Genomic DNA, 26,634 nt, shown 5'->3' on the forward strand with positions numbered 1-26,634 from the left:
TCTGGACTGTTTGCCTTTTAATAATTATGCTTTCCAAGTGGAAAAAACGAATGAAAACCCTTAACTTATCTTGAACAGATAAAAGTGAACAGTAGGTGCAGTTCTCAACCATATGGAAAAGATATGTAGAAAACAGAAAAATATATTTGGCGCAAAGTAAAGACATTATCAACATCCATATAGGATTCGGCGAACTCGCCGGACATGTTTCTTTCACCTCTTGTCCTTTGGAACAGTCTTTCCCAAGCCATTTACTCCCAACGACGAATACAACCTCCAACTCTTCAAGAACCAATCGTGGATCAATTCCTTTCTTCTTTCTGAACACACACACACACACACACACACGGCAGTTATTGGCCTTGAAACCTATAATATGACAGTACAGTGTGTGTGTGGGGGGTTAATATATATATATATATATATATATAAAAGAAAGAAAGAAAAAAGCAGAGTAAATTTTCTACCTCCTTCCATCTGTACTTAACTTGTCTCTCTCTCTCCCTTAAACTGGCTTAGAAAATTCTCCTTTACAAAATATCTGAATCTGATCTTTTTCCCACGCAAGACTCCAGAGGAGGCATCCTAAAGAGATAAGATAGGAAATAAATTTCATTGACATACATGAAATCTTACACCTGCTCATAATAAAATCTGACTACGATAACAAACCCAGTCCACTGTTAGGAATGAAAGCATCACCTGCCATATTTCTTACTACGTCTAAGAGCAATTACTCAATCTATCTTCCGTCCTTCTGTGCATACGTCACTGGCTTCTCCCCACGTGGCGATGCACTTCTTGCCGTTGACGACAGAGGGCATCTGCAGTCCACCAGTCATTTCCATCCGAACATAAATCGCAAATCTACCATCAGCCAATTCACTTGCACCATCCAAGCGGCTATTGGGTGACCGAATCATGCGCGAACAAGCTGGGCACCCTTCTTCCGTTCGGTCTTACTTGCAACATCCCTTTGCGAACTTTGATACCGTACGCTTTCTCCGTCATCCATTGACCGCGTGGTGCATGGGTGCGTGCTTGCATGTGTGTGTGTGTGTGTGTGTGTGTGTGTGTGTGCGTGTGTGTGTATGTGTGCGTGCGTGCGTGAGACTGGTGTTGTGCGCAGAGGCCGTAACCAACCGATGTAGACGGCGATACAGTAGTTAAAGCTAGAGGTTCGGTGTTGTTGACAGAGACGCCACTCGTGCAAGGCTAGGCATACACGTGACTCTTAGCAAACCCCGTTCATACAGAGTAAGAGTGAATGAGTGAATAAGAAAGAGAGAGAGAGAGAGAGAGAGAAACTGCAATCATTGTTAGGAATGTTTCGGAGTATTAAAGTGGCCCACACTTTGAAGGTGTCCTGGGAATGTAAGCCATTCTACCCTCCGCAAGAGTAGGTAAGTTTTGCGAAAGATTGTACTACTCTTGTATTTCCTTTTGTCATCTTTTCTTCATCTAAGACGCCGGATGCTACTTAAAGAGTTATCTTGTTTATCATCAATCTTGTAATAACAGAAGATGCGTGAGCATTTCTACTTCTCAATTCATGAAAATCTTCAACAGGACTTGATTTCCACGTGGTTTTTCTACAGTCAGCTGTCGCATGGCAGAGTACTCGTACGCCATCTGTTAATACTATTTACTACTAATCTTAATTTATTTCTCCTTTACAATTCTTATCCTCTCCCTCTCAATATTTTTTGGGGATTCTTTTGAATATAATTCACCTCGAACGAAGCAAACGCTTATTGATTATATCTCAATGCGACCCCCCTGCATGAATTTAGTGGGTATTCAACTGGGCATCCTAAAATGATCCACTGCCGTGTAGCAATTTTAAATGTAAACAAATATGTTATCTTATATAATACAGTCTGCATATGAATAAATAGCCTTTTTATATTCATTACAGTATACCACGATATTCTACTCCCTTATAACAAACTGCTCATAATCCAGTAATTATTTTCTCTGTTTCCATTGTCATTTGTTCTCTGATACTCTGACCTGTTCAAATTGTGCTCTCTCACATACGTTTTCTATACATTAAGTAATTATCACTATTCTCTTTACACTTATGGAAACTCGGTATATTATCTGTTTTATTTTATATTAAACAGATAATAGAATTTTCTTTGGTTTAATCCACAATTAAAAACGTAACTTGTTCAAATGTGAGGACCACATTCTAATTTTCAAACATTATTAAAATTTATAAATTAATTGTTTAGATTAAGTACTTCGAATGAATATACCTTAACCATGTAAAGGCTTATGATGCTCCTGGAGTAGTGGAAACGATTATTTAAGCGTGTTTATTTTAAACAAAGCCATTTCTAAAAGTTGACTGTGTGTGCGTGAGTGAGTGAGAGAGAGAGAGAGAGAGAGAGAGTTCGAATATGTAATTTTTTTTTAAAGTTCATATTAACAATACCTAAGTACACCTGATAAAAAGCCATTTTCTCCATATTATATTTTTATTTTATTCGTGTTATTTTTCTGCATGTAAAACAGCTTACCCTTTGAAACAGGTAATCCCAAAAAAAAAAAAATCATCGATTAATGTTTGCACAAAAGAATGTCTGTCAGTTGGTGCATGTTTACTTCTGACTGCGCTGATACACAGCAGTGTTATGTTCTCTATAGGCGAGCAAAGATACCAATGATAAATCGCTAGTCACATAACACGCGGTCAGTGACAATGAAATGTACAATCTTTGAGCCACGAAGTGAAAAGGAAAAAAAAAAAAAATAGCAGCGAACGCAATCACTTGCCAATAAAAGCAATGCGATGCAAGCTCCAGTATAAGATGCACTAGAAGTGAAAGAGAGAAGAAGCGATGGTACCGTAATACGCCAAATCCATAAAATGGAAGGTGAAAAGTGGGAAAAGTGACATTGACGACTTACACTAGAAAGAGGAAATGTTCAAAGCAAAGGTTAATAACAACAAAAAAAAAAGGGGGGGGGAGATTTGAACTAATGCTTCCACTAGTCTACGGATGTCAGCGCTTGGTCTCCGGCGATTGTGGATAACAACGCTACTCGGGTGAAAGTAAAAAGGCTTGCTCTTTCAAGCCACCGATGGAGAAAGACATGACGTCTAGGGGGATAATGCAGCCGAATGTTTAGCGCATCATTTACTTTAGGTCCTCCTAAAAGTGGCATTTCGAAGTGAGGATTTCGAATAGAAGAAATGATAAAATAACCTTCTTCCGATTGGTGCCTTTCGCCCAGCTTACGGATAAAGAAAGAGAACTAACATTGCGTAAGGGATCGACTGCGAGTAGGAATGCTGAGTTGTTGCAGTGTGAAGGCATCCAGTTGAAACTAGATTCGACAAAGCGGAAACAGACGAATGCTGATTTTTTATTTATTTATTTTTAGTTTTTCCGTAGCGTAGTGAGTAGTAACGACATCATTTGTTTGGAAAAACCTAGATTCGAATCCGGTCTAGGACACGAAGAATCTTTATCAGCGACTTTTCGACTGAAGGTGAGTTATCCAGTCTCGTACGGAAGTGGAGGAATTGTTTTCTTCCTGAAAATCATCCCGTAAAATACGCAGACTGATAGGAGAATGCAAACCCCTTTGGCCATAGTTGTCTTGTCGTTTGTACTGAATTACTACCTTTAATACGCAAAGAAAGAACAATAAAGAAGTAATCGATACGAAACTAGATCCATAGTTATTCGGAAACCTTTTGGCTCTTGTAACATGTTTATATAAACGCAATAATGATACATAGTTACCAGTTTATCACCACTCATATTATCTCGTTGACTGCTAAGTCAACGGACAAATCTTCGGGAAAAAAAAAATCTTCGCACAAAGACATTTTTGGACAAAACTTCCCACGGCATTGTCCCATATCATCTTACAATAGAAACAAGGCTGTTCTACGACTCGCCTCATGTAAAAGAAAACACGACAATTCCAATAGAGACCACTACATGCGTTATTTGATGACGCTTTTATCACTCCACCAAATGTAAATGAGTCAACGTTGTCGACCAGGAGACTAGACGACCCCTTGGAATTCGGTGAAATTAATGAATGACTTATTCTTTCAAGCTCAAAAAAAAGTCATTTTGGTGTGTGTGTGAAACGTTGTACACAACTGACATTGATATTTGGTTTATGGCTGGCTGAGAAAACTCACCAAGTCCTTGTTGAATATGATATTCCTTTATCTCTTCATGGTTGGGATAGCTGATGACAGCGCTGATTTTTGTAACGGTTTTCGACAAATACAAACACACTCATTTCACACTCGGTCACTTCCACTATAAACATCAAACCCTGTTGAAAACTAATACTAGCTTCACCGGAATACTAGTAAGTAAACCATAGGGATAAAGAGAATGCTTTTTCGTGCACTTACGAGATATTGACGTATATGTTTTTGTTTAAGTTAAGATACCAAACAAATGGTAGCATAAACACTCAACAGCATATAAACTCCGCAGTACACCACGTAGCTCAAGTCGCACGGGTAACATCAATATCAACAACTGTGTGTGTGTGTGGGTGGGTGTCTTAGTGTACAAGACACCTGCGTGGCATCTGTGTCGGCATCTCCAGTATCACAGATGTTTATGACTAAATCTTTATTTGAAATCTTTGATACGCCCAATTTCCCTCCCTACGGAAAACGCAGCTTGCAACATTACACGATCCAACCTCGTAGATTTAAAAAAATACTTTCAAGGAATTTCGTTCGTTTCCCGAAGTACAACGTACATCTGTAGTTCGCTTCCCGAAGTACAACGTACATCTGTAGTTCTCTTCACTCTCGTAGAGAGATGTCTTTACTGTCACTAACGTAATTAAATATTGATAGCATTACCGTTTTTTATTAAACTCTATTCCACAGCGTCATTGATCAGAGTCGTTATACAAAGAAATTAGCTTTAGGAGAAGACCTGGACAGAGAATAGTGCACGACTCGCATTTATTTATTTTAAACATTCATTGACTTATGGTTGCTGAATCAACCAGTCTGTGTAGCAAGCTCAGAGTAATGTATACTGTATGAGCTTTGTTTGCAACCACGTTCTAGCATCTATCCCCTGCTTCACACACAGTGAAAATTTAAAATCTTTCTATCCATTCCTCTGCTTTCCACACTGCAACAAAACCTTATTAATATAAATTTATATTCTGTCCCATTCAATAATATATATATATGCCTCACCAGGTGTCTTATGCGAGATATGTCTGGTGTACATATTTTATCTCGTTTGTTCACCTCCACTGTAGTAAACAAAATAGAATCGCCTAATGCATAGTAAACAAAAACTAAAATTAATATAAAAACGCCAACATTCTCTCTCTCTCTCTCTCTCTCTCTCTCTGTGTTGACTTCTTTCTTATCGGATTTATAAATGATGAAACTAGCCATAGAAAAGAGACACAGAAAAAATGAATAGGTTTTTCTCTTCATTCTATCCATTATCTGCACTTTGACCGCTAGCAATGAATCACCACTGATCTAAAATAATTTCTAACTCCTCTATTCCTCTCACGTGCGTTTTCACTGTTTGCAAGGTCACGTGTTTTATAATAAAAACCAGAGATCTCGGAGGAGGGAAAATTCTTGTCCCAAAAAAGCACGATGCTACATTATAACCGTGAAGTTGCTCCTGTTATTTGCCTTCGGGAGTCATTTTTCTAAGACAGGATGCTTGGAAAAACACGTGCAGCGAACTAATCCCATCAATTTTTCTGCCATTTTCCCATGTTTATAGCCGTTCAGGTGATGTTAAACATATACCCATGGAATGTGGGTTCGCGGATGTGTTACGTGAGGAACGCTAAGTGGATCTTGATCCCTCCTACATAAGACATTTCTCCTTCGACAGTCTGGTCATTAACGGGTTACTACGTCAATAATCTAAGACGGTCGGTGACCTCGGGTTACGAAATCTTTAGCAATGTGCTGGCTATGCGGTTATCAATACACCAACTGATTGGTAAACACAGAGATGGGGGTTGGGGTGGATGTACGGTGTTAGCACGTGGTTCCCTAGTCATTAATTTCAAATTAGGACATTTCGTGGTTGGGGTAGCTCCCAGAAGATGGCTTATGAGTTTGTGACTAGTGACGTCTGGCGGAGGTTTTATGTTACTTTTTTTTAAAAAAAAATCAAGTTTGATTTATGAAAGAAATACGATCAGCATTATTTTGGGAGAATCTGGAATTTGAGTATCGCAGAGCCAGACTTCAGACGAAACTGGTCAATGCTTGCCATTGTTTAGCGATAACAATGAAACTAAAAATAATCTCGTTCTAAGTATTATGTATACTCTCGATTTTTGACTTCGAACGGATAGCCAAACATTAGTGAAGTGTTTTGTTGGCAGAACTGAAGTTATTTAACATTTCTAATTCTGTCATGTGACAAATCACCTTCGATTTTTCCTCCATTTGTGGTTAATTACGTGGAGATTAGTCGCGAATAATTAGTTTTCTTTGTTGTTTTTCTTCTGGGCGGGTTCTGTACAAGTCGACATTTCCTAGAATCAGCACCCATGGACTGATAAAAAAAAAAAAAGAAGCAAGACAGAAAAAAAAAAATAAGTAAGGGTAGCTGCCGAAGCGTAGATACATTAAGAACGTTCATTTTGTTTTGGGAAGAAGACAAAGCTTCCGTTTGGGAAGACACACTTTATCACATTTTCTCGAAGTTCTTGGCGTGGAGCAACCAACCACTAAAAAAGCGATTCGTTTGTTGTGTCCCGGCAAATTAACGTCCCGCCTTCAAAGGCACCTAACGTGTTTGCATGCACGTGTGGAGTGGAACGGTGTTGGCTGTGTGAGGCAAATGGAGCGAAGTTTCTTTAAGGGAACTCCCCCCCTCACTGGAAAGAAAATAACTGTGTCCAAAAATAACCGGTTTTTCAGCTTTGCTATCGGAGAGTTGATTATAACCTACTAAGACTTCATTTTAAACTTTTATTTTTAGTAATAGGACTGTGGTGAGGAAAAGAGACTGCAGTACACACACACACACACACACACACACACACATACGGGCCACCTGTAATATTCCTACATCGGAAGATCAATGATATTAAAACAATTAACGATTCTTCATCAGAAAATTAGAAGCGTGCGTCACCGTTACTAGGAACAGTCGATTGGGAAGATGACATCATAGAAATCCACCTTGGCCGGTTATCCAGAATGTCACGTGCTGAACACCTCTACCACGTCATCGACATAAACCAAAAGTTTATCATACAACAACAAAGGAGCTCACTCCTTTTCTGTAGGCGTTCTAATTCGAACTTCCGCGCAAAGTGGCATTGTAGTTGTTAGTATCAATGCAGCTGGACACCGGTAAGATCTGTTAGTGTCAAATTGTTGTACTGTTAATGAATAGAAGAAGAAGATAACGTTCTGATTCTCTGTTTCCTTAGGACATTCACGGGGAAATGTCCAGAACTGAATGTAATTAGTAAGCATTATTGATTTGCTTGGGTGATCAACAGCCATCTTCTATAAAATATGGATATAAATGGCTCAGAAAAGTGGAGCACTGCAACCGTAAAGAAACTATTAGCACAAGATTTGAGAAAAGAAAAAAAAAGTGGTGGAAATAATATCAAAACGCTTATGCATGCGTCGTTAAAACTATTAAAAGTAAGGTGGAAAATAACCATCAATATTTTATACTTCAGTAGGCAAACTATGTTTGTACTTGGACAAGTTTAAAAGTTGGAAGTTTATCGAGAAGTTACGAAGCTAGAAACCCATATGAGTTACTTTCGGTTTGAATTAATTAAAATACACTCCAAAATTTTTCAATGTTGGTCTTTAGCTACTTCTTTTTTATTGAAGGTTTCACTGGCCTAAAAGTGGGTTTGAATTGCTAGTTGGTACCATCAAAGACCAGCCGCTACAAATCCCTGGTAAACGATGTAGTTCATATTTGAAAGTGACGTATGTTTCGTAATTGAACTCTCTATTGGTGAATAATTCGTAATTAACGAATGAAATTCCTAAAAAAGACTTGAACTTAGAATTGAGTCATTAAAATGAAATACAATGAACTAAGTTTCTGCCTCTGCATGGAATCAACAGTTTAAACAACTATGCGGCCATGTAACCAATAATCAGAAGACGTTTGTGGGGCCCCAGAAAGGTGTTATAAGTCAATTATAGAATTATTAAGTTTTTCTATAAAAGAAGTATAATTTGTCCTCATCAAAAGATTTCCAAGACGATCCATAAATATGTTTTGCAGAATGATTTCTCTTGTTATAGAAGAAGCCATCGAGAATTTATTCACAACGGCTTCCTTTATAACAAGGATTGCTGAACAATAAGCCAGCCAAGTTTAATATCAGAGTACCAGAGCTTGCGAATAGATAAAGTATTTTTGAGTAGCCTGATCTGAATATTCCGAAGCAATGCGGGCTATATGAATATAGGCGTCTTCCTCTCTAAAATAGAGAACTATACAATCGAACAAAACTAGTAAGATTTACCACTAATCATCTTAACAATCCATTTGTATAATTTCAACTTAACATAGATTCTGCACCAAGCTCAACAACAGGACACCATCTTCATCATCCATTTAAATCCAAGTAAACAGATTTGAAGCAGTCTATTTACTGTATTTATTAGCCAGGACGATTTAAAAACTGCAGAGTTGTTACTAAATTTTAGATATCAAAGCCACAAACACCTCCTAAGAAATTTAAATTAAGGTTGAAACGAAGCACCTGTTAACTTTTTTTGCTACAATCTTACTCCTATGAATTGAAACGCATCAATATTTAAATTTTACCATTACTGTGAAAAAAATGCAGGAAATATTTTAATATTTCATGTCGAGTCTGCAACTGCGTTTTTATTGCGAAAAAACAGTTCACAGCTAGCATATTTACTACTAAAACATGCTAAGTGATGATAAGCACCTGGAAATTGCCCAGTGTCAAATTAAGATTTTTTAAAATTCATCCAGTAGACGACATTTGAATTCCGTTTAGAATATCTGATCTTAATTCAAATCAGGGCAGGAGAGTGTTTTATTTCTTTTCTGATTGCTTGAAGTATCCTATAGACTCCATTAACATAAAAAAGAGGCTGAGGGGTTTCTCTGTGAGATTGCAGTAGCGATGCCAGTAATAAATAAAAGCAATGCCGTTGGTGTGTTCTACCGACTAACCTCCTTCATCTAAAACTAAACAACCGTATTCTAAAATTCAACCTCCAAAAAAAGTTCTGCTTCGGATTAAATAATAGTTAATTTAAAAATTATTAGTAAATTATTAAATATAATCTTAGAAAACATTGTGTTACCGATTGTGTTATTTGTAGCTAGTGAAATTTTTAATTTCATCATTCGCATACAGCTGTACATGTTTTTAAATGAGTACTTCATGAAAGACGATCTCATCTACAATAAAAATAAATAAAATCACCTCCATCAGCTAATTAAAAAAAACGTACTGAGGGACTTTTTCAGATTCTACGAATATTATAGAGAAAGTATTTCCATGATAAAGGGAAGATATCAAAAATAGAGACAGTGATTACTGTGAATGCTACACTTAGGGGTTTACAAAAATGCAAAAATTAGATAATATGGATATTATTCTATCATAAAAAAAAAACTGCCATGTCCTCCCCCTCCCCCTCCTCGCTACTTCAAACCCTATGAAAAGCAACATTATAATTAACTTTTGCTATACGTCATAGTATAGCAAAGGCATCTTTGCTATACTATCTCTCTCTCTCTATCTATCTTTTTTTTTCTCTTTCTTCTTACGTTAAGTTTTTACTCCGTTTTACTTAAATTTTATACATATCGTGATCCACTCAGTCATTATTATTGGTCATGTGATTTCCTTCCATCCCTCCTTAACAGTACGATCTACATATTAGGAATATTTTGACAAAGAATCTATCTTGTTCACTGTCTTGAAATCGGGATTATCGAACTCATATCAGCCTTTTGTTTGTCGATAATTCCTAGCTGGATGACATTCACAAATCTACTCATCATGTTCGCTGAAAAATTGAAAAACTAGAACTGTAAGTTGTAGCCATTAATGGAGTTATCGTTCGGATCTCTGAAAAGATGACGAAAAAAATGAACTTTGGAAATAATATTTTTGGATATGAATATACCTCACTTGATCTTTATATAAAAAAAGCTCATGAAAGAAAATATAAAAAAAATCAATTAACCAATCTACTTTAATTTTCAGCTCAGCAACTTGACTTCCCTTTTCTTTTTCTTTTTTTCCCGATCACCAAATTTCTCGTTCTCGTGCGCCCTTTAGTCCCACCGTGTCTTATCACCTCCATCTCTATTTCCAACTCTCAAACAAATGGCCGCGCATGTCGCCTATCACTGATTTTCTCCTTTTTCCTGATTCCACTTGCTGTTCGTGCTTCTCCATCCCCTTCTCCCCCTACACGTGCATCGACGCAAGCCCCAGACTACTAGCAACGCACGGAATGTCAAGTGGCAGTGTTTCGGACTAACGCCTAATGATGTGGCGTTGGACAAATGACGGCCAACTTAATGTTATTAGACCTCGGTCCCTTCTCGAATTACAAATGAACCCACGGGGAATTCTAGGCTCCCGCGTGGGAACTTTCGTTCCTGGCTACCGTAATGCTGAATCAAGTTTTTCTTTTTATTTCTCTCTTTCTCTCTCTTAACCTATAGTAAATGTCTACCTGTCTCTCTATTCGTCACAGTGAACGATTGAAATCTCGCTGCGTATGTGTGTGTGTGTGTGTGTGTGCGCGCGCGTGTGTGTATTTTGATCTAGAAGCAAAAAATTGTCATAAGGAAATCTGGTGTTGGCAACATTACATTGAAATATGCTTCGATTGTATTATTTTCAAAGTTGCTAATGATCGCAATATCCCAAATTATATTTCATTTCTGAAATTTGAATGAAATGATAAATGGAACAATAGATATTGTTTATAAATGTCAGACATTTGTCATTTCTTCATTATGTATTTTGGCATTCGAGTCCCAATTCATCGTTTGTCAGTATTCTTTCAACAATGAATATTTTGGTTGCTGAGTAACATGGATTTTGTGGTTAATTTGGTTTTTTTTTTTTCATTTCCTTTTCATCATTTCATTTTTAAAAATGTAAAAAAAAGGTTATTTACGATTGCGATAGTGAATATTGGCCGGTATGAACCCTTGTGTTCTAAAGGATATGTTGTATTATAGCTAAATGCGGGGTAGGGGAGGCGAGTAATTTTTTTGGCGTACAACATTAAATGGCATATAATTTTAAAGGTGATGAGTTCAAAAATAATGGTATGTTGCGGACATAACATGTATTATACATAAAAAAAAAAATCCTTTTCGCCACCACGATTTCTGCAATGTTGTCACCTGGTAGAATGATGATTCATTCTGTTGTCGCCTTGCTCTGCTATTGCATTGAAGCAACTGGGATGAATCCGAGCAGATCGACACACACACACACACCTTCTACCAATAATTGTCCGCACACTCCTGTTATTTGAAGTTGTGGAACATTCCAGGTTTGTTGATAACATGGAAGCAGTATTTCATCGTAGCAGTTGAATACAGGTGTTATGGCAACACGAGGTGAACTCTGCCTTCGAGAGGGGGGGGGGGTCATCGTGGGCTGTCACATTGGTAGCATGTCCATACGTGCCATTGCCGTTCAACTGGAGCATCCCAAATAACAAGACGTTCTGGCATCACTAGTGCAGGAAAAACACCCACGGCGGCCGTCAAAAATGACTGACAGGGACAGGAAGGTGTTAAAATGGGTGGCACGCAAAAACCGGCTATAATCGGCACCGACCATCCGTGATGAGTTCCGGAGCGCCAGCAACACCATGGTGAACATTAATACAGTACGAAAAGAACTCCATTTACTGGTCGAACAACACAACAACGAACAAGACGGCTCGTCTGACCTGCTGCAAAGAGCGTGTGCACTGGACAATTGACCAGTGGTAAACGGTACTCTGGAGCGAAGAGTCAAGAGTCACCTGTTTTCAGCCTGATGTGGGTGTGGAGGTAGCCTGGTTAACGCTTGTTATACTCAAGTAAAGTTTGGTGGTGGAGCAGTAATGATGTGTGTGTGGGTGGGTGGGTGGGTGGGTGGGTGGGTGGGTGGGTGGGTGGGTGGATGGGGAGTTGCATTCAGCTGGTTTGGAGTGGGACCACTAGTCGTCGTCCATGGTTCCATGAAGACAGCTTCGAACCTTGATATTCTGGATAATCAAGTGCTGTTTACACTGTCGAGTTTTTATGGAACGGACCCGTGTCTATCAAGATGACAATGCTCCATGCCACAAAGCTGCAGCTGATATGGAATGTATGAAGAGATGGGTGTTAAACGACTGTCCTGGCCTCAATCCCCATTGAACACCCGTGGGACGAATTGGAGCAGCGATTGAGGTCCAGAGCAGTACGTCCTCGATCTGTCGCTGAACGATGCTGCTTTGATGGATGAATGGAGACAAATTCCACCTGATGTTTGCCACACATTGGTGGAAAGCCTCCCTCAAAGGGTGCAGGAGGTGATCAAAGCCAAAACTGACCATACCCGGTATTAGGGTTAGTCTGCTGGTATCAATTGTAAACTGCTAAAGTGTCCGGACAATTATTGGTATCTCTGGAACGAAAACTACGTGGAACTAGAATGAAAACAAATCATTTACTAAATAAATTAGTTATTTACACGACGATGTTTTGCCAGCTTTAAGAAGCCATCATTATCAATGTCACTTTAAAGATATACTCAGCGAAATCTAAAAACGAAGTGACCTCCAAACAAGGATAGACATTTGCATGAAGACTACAATGGTTTCTTCGTGATGATCTATGATTAGTGATGATTGAAAGATAGTGCAGTTCGCCAAAATTTGTGTAGGATCATATCAATTGAGTTGCAGTTAACCAGATTCTATTGAATTTGATCGGCTTTCAGGAACAGTCTGTGTGCAGCAGCCTGGCTTTCTTTTGTCTGATGAAATGATCTTCATCCAAGGCATGTTATGCTCATCCGCTTTCAGACTTCCATGCTGAATGCACTTTTTTATGTACTTTTTTCCTGACCAAGGAGATTGTCCTGTCCGTTCCAAAATACTAAGTTATGCATGAACAGCGGGGAGGGGATTCTGTAGATATTTGAAAAGGAGAAAGGTATACCTGAGGTTTGTAGATTGCTCTAATTCTATGTTGTTTTAGCAGCAAACCCCAGTCTATTTGTTATACCTGTGGTGTAAAGCAGGGATGTGATGATTGGGAGTAGGAGTTTTTGTTCTTGTTTACGAGTTTGGCAAGGATTTTTGTTATATCTATTTTGTTTGAGCGATGAAAAGAGAGCTTGTAGTAGCAGAAGCAGTGCTTGTCCTGAAGACCAAATTTTGTCTGTCTTGGAGGTTTAGTGTTTTGAAAATTCCAAGTTTCTGGGCAGGATGGTGATCTGACGTGGTATACAGGTATCAACCTGCATGTGTTTGTATGCATGTGTGTGTGTGGGGGGGGGGTGGACTTATAGTGGGCTGAATACAAAAAGTGGTCATCTGACAGCATTGTAACGAAAGTATCCAAAAGGGTGAGGCCCTTCTTTGTTCCTTTTCGAAGGCAAGAACCAGCTTGAGTTAGCGAAACATCAGTGTGATAATAATTAATTAGTTAATAAATTATTTATTTTCATTCCTGTTCCACGTCGTTTTTGTTTCAGAAAGTTTGGCATGAATCAATTATCTTCGGAAATTTGAATATGGAAATACGATATATTCCTATTCTTCACGTGTCCTATGTTGATGTGCCCATGAACTGTATCTACAGCTACTTGTTTTTAACTGGTCGGTGTGGAACTAGATGGGGGTCGTTTGCTGCTTTAGTCATATCTGAATCCTAATGAGCATTGAGCGTTGAGTATTTCAATTCGCGTCTTTGTACACCACTGTTATACTGTGCTAACATTTGACAACTTATGGTCCATTTCCTAAGCTTCAAAGTTCGGGTATTCCTTCGTCAGACTGTCATTCTCGCTGTACTCCAGAAGAGATATCTGAACATTTCTGAAGTGGGTTGGAGGAGGAGGCAGTTTTATGTGATACTTGCATTTACATGAATGACACCGACTATCATACCATCCTCAAAATTATTTGTTTAGAATAGTGGGCCAATTGTCGATTTGATAATGGTAGCTCATTGTATAAGAGAGAGAGAGAGAGAGAGAGAGAGAGAGAGAATATCAGAAAGAAGGCAAAATGAAAAAAATATTATAATAATAAATAAATAAATATATATATATATATACAGAGAGAGAGAGAGAGAGAGAGAGAGAGCTCTAGGCCTTCTCCATTGCATTTTCTTTTTCATCTTCGAGTTCTTTCTTTTCAATTTTTTTATGTCCCTCTTATTTTTCTTTCCTTTTCCTTCCTTCTGTCGCTATCTATCTATCTCTGTGTGTCCGTCATTGATGTTCGTTCTTCCAACCAGCACGAAGTCTATTAATGCAAATGACGCCATTACTGATCCACACTGCGAATGTGTATCTCGGTAGGCCTGAATAAACAACTTCTGAATGCATTGGCGACTGAACATTGTAGAAGTCCCACGTAGTGGTGGAGAACGTGTTAAGAAAAGAGGTCTCGGATACCATAAACTGTTGTTCGCTCAGAAAGACTCATGGGAAGTGTAATAAAAAGCTGTCTCGAATTCCCTGATCTTTGGTCGCAGTACTTAGCGGGTTGGAATTATCTCTTTTATCTTTCTCGTCCTCTTAACATTCTCATGCGTGCCATCGACGCAACACAGCACGTGCAAATAGAATGACGTGCGTACGTCAATTAAAAAAAAAGAGAGAGGGGAGGATACATTTTGGCGTACATAAGATGATGGTAAGGACGAAGCTACTTTATCTGTCTCCATCTGTGTTACATGCCGCATCTTCGCCATCAATTTGAACCGGAGGTCACAGCACTTAATGTCACCACGTGGACTAAAGTAAGGACGGACAATAAGATGATAGAGGATCTGATCGGGTTAGCGTTTTCTTAAACTAGAAATCCTTGCAATAAGTTGAATTTACATTCTTTTGTTTGTTGCTGTTTGTTTTGTTTTTTTTATCTAAAGGTCAGCTGTCGTCGTTCATGCTCATATAACATTTCTCACAAGAGAAAGAAAACTAATCTCTCTCTCTCTCTCTCTCTCTCTCTCTCTCTCTCCTCTCTCTCTCTCTCTCTCTCTCTCTCTCTCACACACACACACACACACACACACACCCTACTCGATTCTCGCAAGCTCTCTCTCCACCAATTTTTCCATCACAAAGTGATATATGATTTAGATAATAACAACTAAGTGTCAGGCAGGTTACAAACAATTCCAGCACTTTAGGCATCCTCTTATTATTACGTATTACAAATTGCCATCCAGCTTTCAACAGTAGTTAACCCCATGCAGGGTAGTTCACAGTTTCTATCATTATTCACCAAGAGGTGTGATGACAATGCATTACACTGCTATACACTATTTTAGTACTCCGCCATAAGTATTCCTTTTTTTTTTTTATTTCCGAAAAGTTCTCTGTAAACTGAATGATGCGCTTGGTGTTTTTCTCAAAGGAATTTTATCAGTTGTGAGCTTCCGAACCCTGTTTTGCTCCGATAAAAACTATTGGTGGAGTGTATGTGAACGGATGTAGTTGTCCCTGCAGGACATTGTTCGCTAACTCTGGCAGGTGTTACAACGATATCCATCCTTTCAATTGATACCGTCCGTATCGGCAGAGTATTAAGAAAACTGCTGAAAAATATCGGAAAATGGATTTTTTGACCTGCCTATTTGCTTCTAAGGATAACGCTTTTACATACGAAGGAGGGAAAAAAATTGTTCACTGAAGTATAATTCAAAAAGCAGGCATTCCACTATAGAGCATGCTTTTTGAGTTTGTGTTCTGTAGACCCAAACACTTTTTTTTTCTGCTTTTAAAAACGAAACTGGAAGTGTTTGGCTGTTCTGAATTAAGTCTTTTTGTTATTTTCCTCTCTAAGAAATTGGACCGGGTGAAAAATGGGAGCCCAATCGGAAGCACGCATGCGCACGAATAAATTTTTGTTTCCTACTAAATGATGTTCATGTAACTTACCATCACTTCGCCGTCTGGGGATGACATACATGCGCCATCATTTTACCAATTGTGTAGATGGCGCCAGTGTTTCCATATCAGAATAAAGTGACATGCAATTTGATGTTTACAAATGCCTCTACTAGTATTTTATTTGTGTTCATGTGGGATGGGTAAACATAAGCATTCCAAAACGGATCACATATATTTTTTCTTTCTATCTATTCCTCACAGCATATTCGATTTCCTTATTTGGAATGCTGTTCTTTAGCCAAGCAATTAGACCTTGAACTTTAGAGACTGTTAGCGATGATGGATTAGGTGTAATCACAATTTCAATCGCAAATCACAAGACTCATCTAGCTAATCTAGCTACTTGATAGGCCATAACAGCCTTTGATGGAATGTCTAAGCTTTAAAAATACTCGAGGTCTCTCTTTTTTTTTTGTCAATAGATAATGCGGCAGCTGTTGTAATTTAAGATAATAAGAATATTATAACATAGTATGACTTTGGAATGTGCTGGATGAAATGTCAGAGCAACTGTGATGCAAGGATCTGTAAATTGCGTATGTTCTCTGGCTGGTTTGTCCGTTTTGTGGAATGAAGAAGTAAACACTGTGCTATCTCCGTATGACAACACTTACTCCACGGAAATCGAATCCAGGTCTTTCAACCAAAAGGGGCCATTTGCCTTTACTGTTGCGAGGATCCACTGAAAAATAATATCAAATGAAGCTGGTCGGTATTCTACCGGCAACATTTAAAATGCAATTAATCAAACTTTTATATAACTATTACACTTTTTTTATAATGTTAGTCAAGTAGTTTTTCCTCTAGATCTTCCATGAATAAGTCAGCACAAGGAGGGGATGGGGGGGGGGCTACCCATGGCTTATCCGGTGAGTTGTTTGTAGACAGTTTTTTGCCAAATAAAATAGTTAAAAGTTAAACAGTGATTGAACAAAGTAGTGATGTTTCTTGGAAACAAGTTGTCTAAGATGTTGATGACTTCAACCACTGGAATGTTTGTAAACAGAGATGTGATGTCCAGGCTTGCTAGTATATCTTCTTCATAGATAGGGATGTTTTTTAATTTATCTATAAAATGTTGTGAGTGTTTAATATAAGTATCCGAGACGTGAATGTGTTGTTGTAAAATCTTTGCAAGGTACTTGGACAGTTGGTAAGTGGGAGAATAGATTCCATCAACTATTGGACGTAATGGTATACCTTCTTTATGAATTTTAGGAACGTCATACAATCTTGGAGTTTAGTGGGTGCATTGATTTTAGCTTTCTTATTACTTCTATAGGCCAGTTAGTCATTCCACGTAATAGTCAAGAAAAAATACCACACATAATCAAACGTTTCTTTAATTTCCAAAACCCATTTTACAACGACACTCTCTGTCTAATTTTTGAACTTAAATGCAAACGTCTTTTTTCTAAGGACTTTTAAAAATGATAATACTACGCGATTTTGGAATAAGATTTTAAAAATGATGTTAGCTACTTTTTTTTTTCAACTTGCCACCTTTTTTTGTCGATCGAAAAAAGACTGGAGAAAGATAGAACGGAAGAAGGGAAAGAAAAAAAAAAGATAGAAGGAACATAAAAGAGATTACACGTCAGGTGTTATGCAGCTAACATAATATAATCCCAAAACCACATAAAACGTGAAAGTTTAGCGACACACACACACACACACAGTATTAAGCATTAGTTCTTTCCTCCTGGCAAACGATGGTGTGATTAGTGATTCCATTCCCATGGAAACAATTGTTTAGTCACAAATTTTAATACCTGTCTGGACATAGAAGACTATCTAATTATAAAATCAGCTTACCAATAAATCAAACCTAAGGGTGAATGAACAATACTTATTATCCACATTGTTAATGTAAGTATTTAGACATTAAACACGTGAAATAATTAATTTCTCTGTTTGTTTAATCAAAAACCATTCAATTAAAACAATGTACACCACAGGAAAAAAGTTTAAGGAATCTTTGTTCTCCATGCTTCGGTACTTCAACCTTTTCTACTCCTATCTTTAATCTTTAATAGGGGGATTGTTAACGACGAGTTTGTATTTGCATAAATTCGATGCGTTAAAGATTCAAACTTCTAATAAATACCCTGTAATGTTCCAACAATCTTAGATGACAAACCAAAAATAACGAAATGCACAGAACGATCAAATAATTACAACTTAATGACAGTGTTCGACATTGACAAAGACGCCCCCTAGCGAACAAAGTTGGCAAAAAAGCTAATTAGGTTTTGAAATGCATCCGGAATCCTCCTAACGACAAAATAATGCTTACTTCATTTTAAAAGGTTTTCCTTTCTTCGTTTACTTTTAAGAAACTGAATGACGCATGCATAGAACAACAACAGATGAATAATTATAATCTACCGTCTTTGGAATGGCAAAAGCATTCGTGGCCTACCTAAATTACAAACGCTCCTGTAATCATTTGTCTTCATACAAGTCTTTTGCTCTGTTGTTTTTTTCTTCTCTCTCTCTCTCATGAAAAATATTAAAACTACGATTCTTGTGATGACGTGTTATAGCTTCTTGAAGGGGAAAAGATTTTCTTGCGAGGGTCGATCAGGGAGTGTCGAATAAATAATATGCTGTTAAACAGCGGTTTGAAGTGGCAAGAAAGGAAGATTGATAAAAAAAAGATTAGAATGCTGAAAGGTCGTGAAATTCTTTAAGGCCTTTCTGTAAAGGGCGTTCTGTTTCATCCCCTCTCATTGTAAGCACTACCTTTACGTTGTTATTTGTACAGAATTTTATAATGTTTAAAATGTAATCTTTGGAAGCTCCTTAAAAAAACAGTTATTGAAGAATGTAATCTCCAGTGACTCCTTAAAAAAAAGAGCCGGTGAACAAATGTAATCTCCCAGAACTCCCTAAAAATAAGTCACAGGGGATTACATATTTAATGTCACAAGAAAAATCTTTGGCTCTCTTTTTTTAATCAAAAAATAGAAAGGAAATATTTAAAAAAAAAAACCTTAATAGATTTCTTTAAAAAAGCCACAGAATGTGGCTCTTTCAAAGAAAATCCACTTTTTTTTTGTTATTTAAAATGTTGTCTTATTTTTTTAAAACATATATTATAAAATTGCCGGGATATTTTTCTATTATCTTTAAAAAAATAGACGTTTTTTATTTAAAAAAATATTTATTTTAAAAAGAGCCACAAAAATTGCGGCTCGTTGAAAAGAATTAGCCACATAAATTGTATTCGATGTCTCCTTTTTAAAAAAAGGATCCACAGAAATAAAAAAAAAATCGAAGATGAAAATGGAGACACAGAAGTTAAAAAAAAAAATCAAAGGAAAGATGTTTGCAGGCCTTTCCCATCTATAAGATGTATATGGTCAAGAGACTTGCGCAAGTCCTTTGGCATGATGCCAACACCTTCGCAATTCAAAGTACTTCTCCATGGTTGCGTGGATAAACAAGCAACCAAACTTACTTTAAAACCACGTGCCCGATTGCTGTATATTCGTATAAGTTTTTGTTTAACCCTTCTGAGGTTCGCCTCTTGAGTCCTCTCGTTTATCGCATCGTCAGCGCTACGAGCCAACCAATCGGCTCTTGAGGGGGTCCCGAATATCGACAGCACTTTCAAGAGAGGCTTGTCTTACAAGGCATCTTTGCCTTTCTAAGATATCTGGCGGTCTATCTTTTTCTATAAGTCGCTTTGCGGACGCGGAAGAAAATAACGAGGTCACTATACGAGACGCTGAGAGGACTTTTAGATATGGCCGACTCCAGGGGTAAAGGTCAGGTGAGAGTGACAGACACTAAAAGAAGCTTAGAAACGCACATGACATGGGTCACTGGAGTCGGCTGAAATGTGATCTCGGATATTTCTTTTCATATAATTTTATGTACCTGTTGTTCGTTCTTGGGTTTATAGATCGGAAACTATTCTTTCTTGTGGTGTGAAAGACTAAAACAAAATAAAAAAATGAAACATAAAAAGTAATAGAAATCTGTCGTCGTAGTTTCTACGGGAAGTGATTGAATTTCAGTGTTTTATAGGAGCAAGCATAATAAAGTAAAAGAAAACATACCCAGAAAAAAAAAGTATGGAAACAATCAAATACAATAATAAAAATAGTTTCCTTTCTCAATGCTCGTGTACTGCAGTCGAGTGTTTCATATATAGACATGGACAGATATTATATGCATGTAAAATTTTGTTTGTTCTCAGTATAGGTAAGACGTTTACTTATTGATATTTCTAACATAATTTTGTTTTAATCAGATTCATTTTGTTTAATTATTCCACTAAAAAATAGTGCGGACAGGAAACTTTAAAGAAATTATTGTATGCATGCGGACGGACACAATGAATTTAACAATGTAAAAAGCATCTAAGACTCAATAGAGTATGGCATTAAAAATAATCTGTCACGCTGTAAATCAATTACTAAGTGTTGGTTCACAAGGGAAATATGAATTTAATAAATATATTGCCCGGATAGAATTTCTCTAACATATGAAACCGATTTTTGATTTCATCAGGAGGCAGCTTCGTCCTCTGCAAAAAATACGAACGAAAGATGATATGAGGAACTTTTATAAAGACTTCTTTATTTGATGGAGGTTGCAGTCATACAGAGATGGTAGTTATTTCCTCCAGAGAACAGATTTCTCTTTTACACAGCAAATAAATCGTGTCTTATTAAAAACAATATTGACAAACATAGCAGAGCATGGGAATGAAGAATGGTTATCGTTTACTGTCGGATTTGACGGAAATCAGAATGGTGCGTGTTATAAAAGTATGATGGAAATTCACTTATTAAGAAATAATAGTTGTTTTTAGATTAAAAATTGAATTGAAGACCAATTCCTTCTTCACTCCAATCCAGCTCTTTAGAATGATTGGCTGAAGATCTAGGTTGGTGACTTCCTATTCCTTCTGTTTTACGCTTACGGTAGATCAACTCAGTAATCCTTATTCCAGTAGACTCCTATGACTATATATTGCGTGTGTTCTTCTGACTGGTTTGCCTGTTTTGCGGTGGATTGACTAACTACTTCCAAATATTCTTACGTTCCAATCTCGTTTATAATCAAGGGTATTTTTCACATTTTTATGATGGCTCCACCAACATAAGACAGAAAAACTAAACGAACAGCACCTTGGTACAGGGATCAGATAATCCTAGAGACTTCCAGACTTCAGACTTTCAGAAAAGAGGTCGGGATCTCATTCTGTGGGGTAGAATCAACTACCTCCTGAAGAATTTACAACCATCTATGCCATAATGGGATTCGAACGTCTACTCGTATGTCGAATAGCATAGACGTACGTATTGCACTCAAAACAGTCGCATCAAATCTTCTGAATATATAAAAGAAATCCTTTAACGACTACTTATTCGCCAAATAGGAGTAGGTGGAAACTTTCAATCTATTGGCGGTTATCTCCATCGTCGCAGATGAGTGCGTTTGCAAGAAAGTTATCCTCTCGTGCCGTGTTTAGCATCATTATGTGAGTTGTACGACCGATCATTCTGAGTTGTGAAGAAATGCTAAAAATCCTGGGTTTTTTCACGGATAAATCTCTGCTTATCTCATCCAAAGATCGGCTGATTGGCGAAGTGTCTGAGGGGAAAAAATGTAGAAAAAAATCCGTGTAATTAGTGACTCGATTACAGTCGAACTTATAATGGAAGTTTACGTCTTCTGAATATATTTATTAAAATTGTTTATTTTTATTATTAGAATAGTTATTAAAATCTTATCTCAGGGCAGTTGAAATAATGCGTTTTTTGTTGCAATGATCTGAGTTCGTATTAGGTCATTACAAAAAAAAAAAAAAATGCGAGAAACGTTTATAAAGATTTATCTATTAGAGGTGAACTATGCTGTCTCATGTGGTGCTTGATGAAATCTTCGTATGATATCTTGAATTTCGAAATTTATACTTCATCAAAACGGACATGGAAAACACATGCAATTGCCACATACAGCGGATTATGCAGATAGGATTAATTAAGAGTCTATGATGCCAAGTTATTATCCTAAAAGGTTGGATGTAATCCGTGAATGGCAATGAGATAAGACCCTGTCTTAAATTATTTGCTCTTATTAGGTCCATCCATACCAGTCGACATACATGTGACCTATCACACAGCATATTCGTTCCCTGTTGGCGTGAAGATTATGTTTAACACCTTGTTGTTTCCTCTTGGCCAGTTTCACTGAACAATGGGAATAGAAATGTTACCATGGATAATTAGTCTCATTCATGAAGGCCCTCATTATTTTGTAGCGAGAAATTAGGACTTAAAACAAGTGTAATTAGTTAATAAAAGGTACACCTGCTGGCTTGTATCAAAATAGGAGACTGACTTCACTAGCTTGATTACCTTTTCCATCTGTCCGCTCCAGTGCTTGTGAATGGCGGCCTCTAGAGAAGCTGATTCTCAATCATGAACATCACCATGGAAACTTTCCCCTAATACACCCATCTTGCACTATTGTTAGCTCCTCTATGACGCTAGTTTTCGAACCAAAATCCCACCTCACAAGTTTATGTTGACGGGTTCGTTGAGCTGCTAAATGAGGAAATATTAGCACAAATCTGGCTTAATTCAACTGGCCGTGGATAAATGTAATGTAGAATTACTTAAACTCTTGTCAGTCAACTTTGTTGTTTATATTAGCGATCTGTAAAGGATGTATGTGTTTAGATAGTGGGATGAAATATTGGCGCGTCTCTCTCTCTCCTAAAGGAATTGGGGATGCTCTTGGGAGAGGTGCACCTTCTAATTCAGTGTATTATAAGGCATTTTAAATTATTTCATTTGCTCTTAGCATTACGGGTTGAAGACTTGATTCTTTTGGAACAACGTAGATATATTGGAGGGTAGGCGGGAAAATACCTGAACTCAAATATCATACGTGATTAAGTATGATCATTATAATTCATTATCATAAATAATTAATCTCTATCCCCGCCAAAAAAAACACCATATCCTCGGAAGAATCTGGGGTAAATGTCTTGAACCAAGAGATACAACAGCTTTCTGCATATCGCTGTTAATTGCAAATGGCTTGCTATCAAGAAGTTTCTTTGGTGGTGATGGAGAGTGCAAAGACATAGAACTCACCTGATGCAAGATCAGTGCGCAGGTGTTCCAGAACTACCCAGTTCTAGTAAAACAACAAGTTTGTCGTCTTAGATGTCCTTTAATCACCAAATGCAAAACTGCTTCTGTAACATAGTGTTGTCCCGTATCCTTTGACCATGCCCATGTGATGCCATCTTGTAGTCATTATGAGTAAACAGAAGATACAAGACTCCTTCATCTGTTCTACTCCAAAACCCATCTAACGATGCTCTTCATATGCGATGTGATATTATTATTACTTTTTTTTTGGAAAACGCCCTCCTATTTTCTGAAATTATTTATTTCTTTTGGTTGTTCATTGTATATGTTACCGCTAAAGCTCGAAAGCCGTTAATGTGCACATTACCTAGCTAATCTGCAGATTAACTGATTTGCTCCGTTAACGTGCAGAATCAAGAGTTTCCCGCATTTCACCTAGGTAATGTGCACATTAACGGCTTCCGTATCGTTAAAGTTCAAAAGTTTGTTTCTCTCATTTCCTTTCTCTACTCCTTCCCCCCCCTCCACTTTTAGTTTGGTTTCACCAGTGTTATATGTTTTGCAAATTCATTTCCTTAATTGTAATAATATTTTAAACCGTTTGATTCTTTGTATTATAGTTTTTTAATTGATTGATGATTGATTCTATCAACTAATTTGTTGATTGTTTGATTGTATTAACTTGATTCTTTAGATATCGAAAAATAAATAAATAATATTATGTTAATTTAAGCGTACAGAAACGTTGCTGTTGTTCCAGCAAAGATCTTATTTTCACTTTAACGAGTGCTTAGTAGGTAATGTGCAGATTACCTAGGTAATTTGAGAAATGAAACAATTTTCGGCACGTTAACGGATCACCCTAGTTAATCTGCACAATACCTAGATAATCTGTAGAATAACTGATTTCTGTACTTTAGCGGTAACATATATATCTTTGATTTCTTGGCTAAACACTCTTCCACTTTTGATTTGGTATTAGAATACAGACATGACAAATTAAACTCGAGACAAGATTAAAGCATCGCACATATATTTTTTAATAAAAAAAATAGCAAAAATAAAACCTCCACTCGTAGAGTACATTAACTATTACATCTGTGCCATTACTTCCATTCGTTAATTTTGAAAGATGAGAACATGTTACATAACACATTTTAGACCACACCCGACACTCTGCATGTTGTCACAAACTGTCACAAGACTACAGCCCCCCCCCCCTTCTTCATCAGCTGAGTTACGTAATTTACGGATCAACCCTTAAACAACTAGGTCTTAGTAGAATAAGTCACCGAGTCTTGAGTATACTAATAACTGGATTATTATGGTTAAACTTTATGTTTATTTTGTGTTAGCGTTTTGCATACCCTTTCCCATCGCCTTTTTCCATAAAAATTAAAAAAAATTTTATTCTGTAACATTGTTTTGACTATCTGCATATACTTTCTTCAATATATTACTTCGTAATCTTCGGCATTCTCTCTCTCTCTCTCTCTCTCTCTCTATCTTCTCTGTCTGTCTGTGTTAATAGCAGCTGGAAATTCGCAGAGCTGGCTAAATGCATACGCGGGATGAGAAAATATTAATTCTTGTCTTAAATTTGCAACTATATTGCCCTGACTTTCCCCTTTGTTATCCTCACACAGGAACATTTGCATTTGTGTTTTTCTAACACTTGTGTGCAGAGCGTGTTTTTTTGTTCCACGTGTATCTCAGTATGCCTTTCTACCCCGGAGAGATAACTCTTAGCTTCTCTCTCTCTCTCTCCTCTTTTTATCCCACACCGAGCGACAAAGTTCAAATGCCAATTTACGTTGCGCGTCTATCGATCGAACCGGTAATTACAACCAGCATTCTCGCAAAGATTGTTCCCCCTACAGCCTGTACCCTGAAGGTTAAAATAAGAAATATGGTGCGCACATCAGACTCCCTAGAGTGTGTGGTATCCTCCTTAATTTGCACGTAGATGATGTCAGGACAGAGGTTTCATGCCTCAACTGCCACAGCCGCCAGTTTACCGTGAGTGCTCGTGTATGTGCGAGGGATGCTAGCATGGATGACGCCCGATTTCCTACCTATCGTTTACTTTTCTAGTCTTCGACGTCTTTAGGCGGTCTATCAGATTACCTTTCCTAATAACTGTTTTACAATGCACGTGTTGACACTGTTTCTCTCCCACCCACTCACCCCCTTGCGGGTTCAAATGCACAGAGACGAAATTCTAGATTGACTTAGTTCAGACGTTTTACCTATGGGTATTCAAATATAGTGAAATTTCTTCTGTTGTTTCTTTTTTATTTTGTCTACCTCAGAGGAAGAAAAGGCAGGATTTCTTCAGGACATCCTACCTTCAAACATATACATCAAACGCAAGTTCTCAATCAAGCAAAATCTGAATGTTTTCATGGCTAATAATAGTCATCCTTGACTTTTTTTGATAGGCAGAGCAAAGGTGAGAAGAGAATACTTGCTGCTATGTTACATTGTAGACGTAACCGGTTTTAATTGGGAGTTCTAGAAATATGATTGATCACTGTATTAGCAATCAAAGAAAAAAAAATAAACCTGAATAAAGAACTTATAGTTTTTGTTTACTGTTATTATTCTGTTTTTGTTATAATGATTGTTTATGGTTATTTTGAATTACAGTCTGTTAACTGTGTGTGTGTGTGTGTGTGTGTGTGTGTGTGTGTGTGTGTGTGTGTGTGTGTGTGTGTGTGTGTGTGTGTGTGTGTGTGTTCTTTTTGGCTGATTTGCGACCCAAAGTTGTGGGTTTGTGTTTTTCATCCTGTTCAGCGGGGTAGAAACACACCAATCAAAATAAATTTAGGCAGAAAAACCCCTCAGCCTCCGTATGAGACCGACCAACTCATCTTCAGTTCGAAAAGCACTTATAAAATTCTTCACATCCTGCACGAGATTGGAACTTAGATCTTTTCCTATTTGTATCAAGCTTTGGAATCATTTTAGGCTTTCTCACTTTATACACTGTAAAGTTTTGAATTTAGGAACAGAAAACGTAGAGAATACAGATTAATGAATGACTTTAAGTAAAACTAGAACAAATCTCGTAAGCCTTTATTTTCGCATATGAAACCTCAATACAATTTAAACACATGCACAGTGTTTTTTTTTTTTTTTTTAAACCGAGAGAGTGGAAATAAACAAATTACAGAAGTTGAAATCTCCCACCTGCATTCACGATACCTACAAAAACCTCTCTGATACAACAACAGAAAGAACCCAATCAAATAAATAAAGTGGATATTTGACACAGTTCGGGTATCATCTGCTTGTCCGTGATAAGAACTCTCTGCTGTGAACTAAAACAACTGGTATTGAATTTCTCAGCACA

The 26,634-nt window shown here is 37.4% G+C and overlaps 1 protein-coding gene across 3 annotated transcripts in view; it reads left to right on the forward strand.

Moving 5' to 3' along the window:
- The first annotated feature begins 1,138 nt into the window (after positions 1 to 1,138).
- Positions 1,139 to 26,634, forward strand: part of LOC150106587 (cadherin-like and PC-esterase domain-containing protein 1) — an 85,427-nt gene continuing 59,931 nt past the window's right edge. For 2 of the 3 annotated variants that reach the window (XM_090392559.1, XM_090392557.1), the window contains exon 1: positions 1,139 to 1,403. The gene's annotated coding sequence lies outside the window, so the exon portion shown is untranslated. Of the gene's footprint in view, positions 1,404 to 14,992; positions 15,041 to 26,634 lie in introns of those variants that run through there. The other variant, XM_090392558.1, reaches the window with a different exon arrangement.

This window comes from Typopeltis vanoorti, chromosome 5 (genome assembly GCF_054136105.1).
Source record: "Typopeltis vanoorti isolate ZY-2024b chromosome 5, IOZ_Tvanoo_1.0, whole genome shotgun sequence".
Lineage (NCBI taxonomy): Eukaryota > Metazoa > Arthropoda > Arachnida > Uropygi > Thelyphonidae > Typopeltis > Typopeltis vanoorti.